Source organism: Atta cephalotes (assembly GCF_000143395.1).
Source record: "Atta cephalotes unplaced genomic scaffold scaffold00035, whole genome shotgun sequence".
Lineage (NCBI taxonomy): Eukaryota > Metazoa > Arthropoda > Insecta > Hymenoptera > Formicidae > Atta > Atta cephalotes.
In genome coordinates this window covers 2,300,203-2,309,640 of record NW_012130099.1, presented here as the reverse complement: position 1 = coordinate 2,309,640, position 9,438 = coordinate 2,300,203, and positions in this window count along the sequence as shown.

The window sequence follows — 9,438 nt, the reverse complement described above, 5'->3', positions numbered from 1 at the left end:
TTTAATTTTTGTCGACTTAGGACTTTAATTTTATTAAAATATTTTATATTCTTTTAACAATGTTAATATCGTAAATACATGAATTTAATTAAAAATATGTGGGCACAAAGATTCGAGATAAATGAAATGGGTACGTATTAGTAGGATTAATGATTAAAATTTTCGAAAAAAACAGAAAAATATAAGAAGTTGTTAAATTTTAAATATAATATATAATAGAAAAAAAAATATATTTTATTTACTCTTAATACTGGTTTTTTAAACTATTCCTTCATAATCTTCTTATTTTTCTTTAATTTTATTTAGAAGACATTTAGGTTTTATTATTAAAAATAGTAATGTTCTTATAGAAATTTCGTTTATTGTATTACTTGCAACGGCATTTAAGAAAACAAAATTGGGCAAAATTTTCTTACGTTCTTTTTGTGTTCTTATTTGTTTTTAGTACTTGATTATAATCTTAATCTTGATTATAATCTTGATTATAATCATAGATAATTATAAGACTTAAATAATTTTTAGTGTAGTTAACTTATGATGTAACAAAGTTTTGATAATATATTATCTCTTTCAATAAAAACAGTCATGTAAATCAAAATAAATTGGAATTAGGTAATAGTGAATTTTAAGAATATTTTAAGAATATTCTCAGAATATTTATGATAAATATTCATAAGTATCTATTACTATTTAATTTTTTGAATGTTACATAAATATTTTACACATTCATTTTTTTAAATTTTATTTTCGAAATATTATTAAAATATAAACTAAACACTTTATACAAATAATAAATAATAATAGAAACCGAGTTAATGTAACAACATAATATAGTAGAGAGCGCCTATGAATCGGTCAAAGTTACGTTAGAAGTTACGAATAATATAATATTCTAAGTTCGTGAATTTAATTGATCTCAAATGTGACTGTGCCGAAACGTTCGGCATTAAAAATACAATCAATCTGAAGTGCTAATAATCGCGATCCGAAACGGCATTTATAATTGTATGAATAACTTCCTTGTTAAATGTATCAGAATTACTCGTTAATTGGATAAATTGTTCTCGTTAACTATAGTCGCAAAATATATCTTGTTGATCAAACATGTCTTTCTGTTAATTATTAGGGCATTTCATTTTTTATATATAATATACTGTTTCTCCTTGTTGTTCATCAAATATATATAATAAACAAGAATGAATAATGCATCATGCAATCATGCGCATCATGTACTCATAATCTATGAAGTATTGGGTTGTCCGGAAAGTTCGTGCCGATTAAAATTTAAATTTTAGTATTTATTAAATTAAAATTTTCTGCGTTTCAATTTTCCTTCAACATCGGCTCGAACTTTCCGGACAATCCAATACAAAGCAGTATATAACATAGAGAAATTCAAAATAATCCTATCGCTATAACTTTCAAAATTTGTATACATTTCTCTCAAAATTATATTGATGACGGAAAGAGAAAACATTTTTTCATTAGCCATGGTACATATCATTTTGTTCTAATTCATTACAAGATACGACGACATAAAACAATACAGCAAGTTCGCCCGACTTATTACTGTTATGTCGATTGATACAATAACTGGATTACTATAATGCGCTGAGATTTAAATTAATCATAATTCTAATGTTCAGGAAAATTCCAGAGATTCGTAATCCCAACCAAACTGAAAAATATTAAACAAATCCTTATAATGTAATAAATAATATAATACTTATAATCTAGTTCTAGTTCTAGTTGTAAAATCTTGAATCTTATCATAACAACCAGAAATATTTTCTGATTGACAAGATCAGAGATTTTGGTTTAAATATAATGCATTTAATTATATATCCGCATGCGCGGACATCTTATTCATATCAAATCATAATAAAACAAAATTTTTCATGCATTGCTGCGAGAATAGAAGATCAATTTTATACCTGCGTCGTAACAATTATTGTAACGGACAAAACTGTGGAACACATCTGAAAGAAAGTATGCTATCATTATACTTAATGGAAATAGTTTTGTTAACCCTTTCGCTCAGAAAACATCCACCGAAATATCATCATTGTTTGGGATCCCACGCCGAAAGTGCACACATTATACGTGAGAATCTTTGACATTTAAAATTACGTTTTACGCCTAAACAAAGTCACTTAATATGTTTTTAAAAAAAAGGGAATATTCCTTAAAACAAGATGATATAATTTCTTCGTAAACCATTTTTTATATACTTCCTTCATGCTAGTATCATTATAAATCAATATACTACTAGTACTAATTATGTTTATGTTTAAATATGTATCATTTGACAAAATCAATGTTACACTTGTATACGGCTATATGAAATGATTTGGCGTAACTCTTATTATAAAGAACACAATAAATTACTTCGCGAATGCTGGCTATAGCGTTCGTCTACGGATTGCTTTGTGAATACCGGACTAATGGGTATTAAGAGCAAAGGGTTAAATTCAAAAGAGTTATTTGTAAAAAAGATCTAGAATATGTTCTATGTTATATATACACATTTATTCTATTATATATATATAGGGTGGAATAGCAACTCTGTTCTCTTAGAATGTTTTGCTATTTTTAGAGATATGAAATAATATATTTATTGAAGTTGTATAATATTAAGAAGGGTAATATACTGGTAATAGTTTTTCTATGGTGGAGGCGCTTCGAAGATCACCTTCATTTTTAAAAATGTATTTATATGATTTTTTTTTACACAATATTCCTCTAATTATTCTGCACATAAAACTATTAAAGTAGTGGTATCAAAAAGTCAATAGTTTACGAGATATTTTCTACTTTATTCTGACATACACATATATTAACATGAAATATTAAATAGCTTGCAAATTCTTAATATTTTTTGTAATCTTTAATACTTTTTTGAACAGAATAATGAGATGAATCAATTGATAGAAAAAAAACACATAGTTGCTTATTTAAAAAATTATCTTTTTTACATATTTTTTAAAACAACTATGTTTTCTTTGCACCAATTCATATCAATACTCCGTTCATAAAGGTATTACAATTAAAAAAAAATAGTTTATGAGTTATTAAATATTTTACGTATATATGTCAATATATGTCAGAATAAAGTATAAAAAGTGTCTCGTAAACTATTGGTTTCTTGATATTTTTATACTATCTTAATACTTTTCTATGCAGATTAATTAGAGGAATTATGTTGTGTAAAAAAAATTATACAATTCCAATTTTAAAAAAGTGGAGGTGACCTCGATATATCACCAAAGCGCCTTCATTTATAGAAAAATTATTAGCAGTATGTTATACTCTCTTGATGTTACACAACTTCAATAAATATATTATTACATATTTTTGAAAAGAGCAGAAATATTTTAAGTGTAGTTACTGCTCCACCCTGTACATATATGTATGTACGTTTATTACATACGTTTATTATTTTTATACTTTTATTTAGAAGAGGACATACCTCGCAGATAAAATTATATCCAAAATAATAATGTCCCAAGCCAAATTTTACCTTTGTCTGCTTTATTTGTAATATAAACTGCAAAATCTAATTGAAATAAATGATTTAATAAGCATTAAATATATACTAACATTATTAACATTATTAACTAACACTATTAACAGTTCGGATATTTGAATAAATTTTATTAAATGGATGAGTAAATTTAAGATATTATTATAAAACACCAATTATGTTACATTGTCAGATATCAGAACAATCCTACGGTTTCATGATACTCCGTTATTTGTAACTTTCGTTATTTGTAAATATGTGTCAAAATCAACCAATTTTTTAGTTTCAAAGTACAGAATTCATGTTAGTACTGTGCGATTATCAAAAAATCTACCTCTGTTGATTCGCATAGATCGATTTATGATATGCAGACAGCATCACCATTACATCCTTCTTCTCTCTTATACAGGATGTTCTCAAAAGATAGTATATCAAATTTTAGAGATATCTAGTACTCGTTAAAGCAAACCAAAAAGTCTTAATGAACAGTCTCCGAAAACTTTTTATTTCTGAGTTATGAAGCATTTTCTTTTGTGAAAAATAGAAAATAAATTATATTGTTTATAATAAATGTTCAATGTGCGTTCGGCTCATGTCAATACACAATTCGGTATGTTTCGTCATTAAAGATCCCAGATTTATTTCATATTTGTTGACAACAGTTTCTTAGTCAGTTTATTCGGACGGCTCTATGTGATCATCTAATTAAGGGATTGTTGTATTCAACTTTGAATTGTGGATCATGTTTAGTTTTGTGTTATCTGAAAAATAGCTAATTTTTACACAAATTCTGAAATGACGGATATTCATTTTATGTATGACAGAGCAAAAGCAGCACGCTTGTATTATATCATGCATTTTATTCGAATCACCGACAGCCAAGTAGAAGAATGTATAGCAAAATTCATCAACGCTTACGTGATAGTTCAAACCAAATTTAATTGCGGTAGACCGCGACTTAGAATTCCTGCATTCGAGGAAAATATTTTACGCACAATTGAAAAAAATCTTGGAATATCTTGTCGAAGAATCGCCCTGTAAAAAAGATCAAGCCATCACATTGTGTGGAACATTTTGCATGATCAACTTTTGCATCTCTATCATATCCACGTTCTCTTCTACTAGTTGATTTGCAATAACGGATCACTTTTATTAATGGCTCTTTCATCGATCCAATCAAGATTCACAATTTTTGTGCAATATTTTATTTATTAATGAGACATCCTTCATCTGGGTTGGGATCAAAAACGTTCATAACATGTACATGTTTGGAGAGATGAAAATCTTCATGCTATCATAACATCACGACATCAACATCGTTTTTCTGTGAACGTTTGGGCAGATATTTTTGGAGACCTTACATTTTGTCTAATAGACTAACAAGTGTATCTAATTTTCTCGAAAATGATTTATTCGAACTTTTGGAAGATATTTCTTTACAACGAATTCTAGACAACGAATGTGATTCATGCACGATGCCCATTTCCTCGTTAATGTCAGACGCCATTTAACCAATTGTTTTCAAGAAAGGTGGATAGGACGTGGCGATCCATTTGTATGATCTCCTCGCTCACCGGATTTAAATCCATTGGATTATTATCTATGGGGACACTTGAAGAGCATGGTATATGCCACATCAGTTGATACAATAGATGAATTGATCTATTCTAGTCAATAGAGAATTGAAAAACTGTTATCAACAAATACGGAATAAACTCAAAATTTTTGACCGTGTTCGATCTTCAATGAGGAGACGTGCCGAATTGTGTTGAAATGAACGGAGGACACATTGATCATTTATTATAAATTTAAGTTATTTTTTATTTTTTACAGAAGAAAATGCTTTATAACTCAGAAATAAAAGATTTTCGGACTGTTCATTAAGACATTTTAGTTTGTTTTAACGAGTACTACTACCCCTAAAATTTGGTACCACCTTTTGGGAACACTCTGTAGTTTGCTAACACATTACATTGCTCTCCTTATTTTTGTCAAGCATTAATTGTATATAAAATAATTTTGTTGTATTATTAATTATTTACCTGTTTACATAAATCCTCATCGAGATTATAATTAGATAATTTGTGAAGAATTGCTACTGTCTCATTTATCTGAAATTATATTAATATTTAAATTAAATTATATAAACGAATATTTATAGTGAAACTAAAAACTTTGTGTTTAATGAATAAGATTTTGTCATTTCAAATAAAATTTTGACATATGTAATTTCATTGATGCTTATTATTCTAATTATAAATAACTATTAATGCTTTTGATCTACTGTAACTATACCTTAAAATAAACAGTTTGACATATGTAGTTTAATGTGAGAAATAAAATGCTACTCAAAACGAAATCAAAATATGTATATAATTCCTCTGCAGAATAATAAAATGTCCATATTCCTTGATGATCTCCAAACAAATGATATATTGATAAACAAAATGGTATAGCATTAAAAAAATACCATATCATTTGTATTAACATTTGTACTTTGAATATTACGTTTAGTTTGCGTGATATGAGGCACAGTTGTAGGTGGACGTGCCTATAAATAAATTGTAATTATTGTATTATAATTAATCAAACTGAGAGACATATGAGAAATACTAAGCAAAATATGTATGTTTTTAACGTAGAATTTAATATAAGCTTACAAACTATAATTTTATAACTTGCGGTTCACAATGAATGATTAGTTCACGTAACGAAATTAATTATTTTTGTATACATATGTATATACATATATAAAATGTCTCGTTTTAATTACATCAAATTATTTAGAAACTGTATCAAATTAGAAAACGCATCAATTTAGAAACGATATGAAAAAAAAGGATTTCAGATAAAAAAAAGTGAAACGATTTCGAGTAACACTCGAGTAGTACTTTTTTAACATATTATTAGTAAATACTTTTTGAACATATTATTTGTACATTGTTTCTTTTTTAGGTGCAAACACCTAAAAAATATTAGATTGACAATTTAAGGATGTATGATATTTAGATGTTCAGATACGATATTTAGATGTTCCTTACAAAGAAAATTAAATTTAGACGTATGCATTTACATTTCAAATAAACAAATTTTGATTTATGTATTGAAAGCACATAAAAAGCACATAATTTTACTGTACTAATTTTTGATTTTGTATATGATTTTGTATATGATTTAATAAAAGAGATGTTAACGTAACGTTAAGCCAGCACCCCCATCTTTAATCGCGATTTTCTGCTAAAACGTTTGAGTATAAAATTGGCATTAGAGCACATAATTAGCACATAAATAGTACTTAATTCTGACATAGGTGTCATTATGATTTTTTGTGGGAGGGAGGGGTGCTAGCTTAACAGACATCGGGTACTGTACTTATTATTATTCTAGTGTCCGTTATTCAAACAGTTGTTTTCAGAGCTAGTTCCTCTTAGACATTCTTACACTTTCATCTACCAGTTCTTTTCAAAACTCTTCCCTTTGACAGAAGCAAATTATACAAATATTGTATTATAAAACTATACAATCGCTTATTGTTATATTTCGCCAGGCTAAGCTTCAGCTTTATCAATAATGGATTAATAGTTTTATTAATGGATTAATAATTCAAGGAGCTGCTCGATGTTGCAAAAGGCATTTGAACGATAATGTTTGCAAAAATGATGATGCTAATCGAATAAAACAAATATTAAATACAACTATCTTAAGTGGAACCGAGATATTCAACTTATTGAATAATCTCGAGTATTAGCAAAGAAATAATTATTTTTTGACACTTCTGAAACCTTAAGTGATGTTGATTATCATCAACTTGCCGGAATATCTGCGAGAGATTTCAATAATCTTTTGACTTCTGTTAGTGAAAAAATCCACAGTATATCTATAAAAAGTGCTCGCATTTGTCTCGCTTTATTTCTTATTAAATTGAGAGCAGGTCTTATACAATCCTGTCAATACTTTTCAGGATACAGAGACGTATAATTGGTAGAATAAATTGGTAAAATAATAGACTCTGCTAGAAAAGCCACAACTGGAAGATTTTGTTCCCAATCATCTTAGTTTGAATCATATCACGAGAGAAGGTTTCATACGATTACACACTAGGGATATGACTAAAGCTCTTTTTTTTTTGCGGAAGATAAAGACGTGGCAATACTTATAACAGATGGAACATGTACATAGAAAAGAATAATAATTATTTCCAAAGGCATCCTTTTTCTATACAAAGGCAGACTTCTGGTCAAGGTATAGACTATGAAGGTAATTAATACTACTGAATATTTTGGATGTCTTTGATCTTTACTTTGCTGACGGGAAAAATAATGATGCCAATGTATTAAACAGTCTAATGAAAGAGAGAAGTTCTCTACATTTAGAATTGTTATGGCTAGAAGACCTTATCGTAGATCGAAAATTCCGTGATTCAATAACAACTTTGGAAGAATATAGATTGATACCGAAAATATCTCATTTTTTTTAAACAGGAAGGCAACATGATGCTATAAGTGCGAATGAATCCAGACTTGTGACCAAAATCCGTTGACTTGTCAAATGGTTTAATTAAATGGTTTAATTAAACATGGAAAATGCTGGCCAATATTTTTCCTAACACTCAAATACCATACATCAGAGACTACGTAAGAATTGTATTGTATTTGCACTGTGTAATGTTTACTGACCGTTCGAGTTCAAGTCATCACCAGATCAAATAACTGTTCAAAGAATGCTCGCTTTGTCTAAAAAATCCAATAATCTCCAAAAGATTGTAGAAGATGAAAGATAGTTCAGAAAGATCACCATTTGGGAGAAAATACAGGCAAAAATCCATTAGAGACTTTCCTCGTGACACTCCAAGATCTTCACAGAACGATTGGGATTTATCAGATAAAACAAGCGGCATCTTATACACGAAAACAAATGGCGGAAGATGGTGATTACGTGCTTTACGTGCACAAACAAGAAGCAGACATTTTAAGAGTTAAGTTGCAATCTCGACATACTTTATCCAAGCAATATCAACTTTAGATTCGGTATGAGAAGGATGGCTTTGATCCTATCAAAGATTGGTTATCAATGCAAAACGGGAGCACTAGGATGTTGTGCGCACATTGCATTTGTACCCAAGATACTATAAATATATGGAAAATACATTTCAATACTACAATGATGCTTATCCAGAATATGAAACGGATGCTTTTTGGTCCGAAACAGATGAATCGGTAGATAAGGAATAAAACATAAAAATATATTTAAAATTCATAATATTGATTTCTGCATAAATATGGCAACTCCATCGCTCTATTTAAACTGCAATCAGTCGAATTGAATCTAATTGTCCTCAAAATATAGATTTTCGTGAGTTTGGGCAAAAATTGGAGGAGGCCGAAACCGATTTTTATAAGGCCTCATCCATTTTATAAAAAATACATAGGCACAATAAATAATTTTTTAAATAAACAAATATATATTGTTTTCTTTACATGACTTATGTCATTATTCTATTCATAAAAATATTAGGATATTACGATTATCAAAAAGTTAATGTTTTATGAGATATTCAATGTGCCAAAGAAATGTATCTATAATATCTCGTAAATTATTGATTTTTTTTATATTTCTAACTTAATACTTTTACATGCGGAATGATTATAGAGAAATATTACGTAAAAAAAATCATAAAATTCAATTTTAAAATGCGCAAATAAACATAACGTTTTTCATTGCGTCTCTCATCATATCTCTAGAAAAAAATAATATCTATTATAGAAAAGAATAATATAATCATCTTAGGCTCCTCTCGAAGCAGTTGCACTTTCATAGAAAACACTAAACTTTTTTATACTTTTTGAAATATGTTGACGTGAAAGTTAAATTGAAACATTCTATATATATATATATATATATATATATATATATAT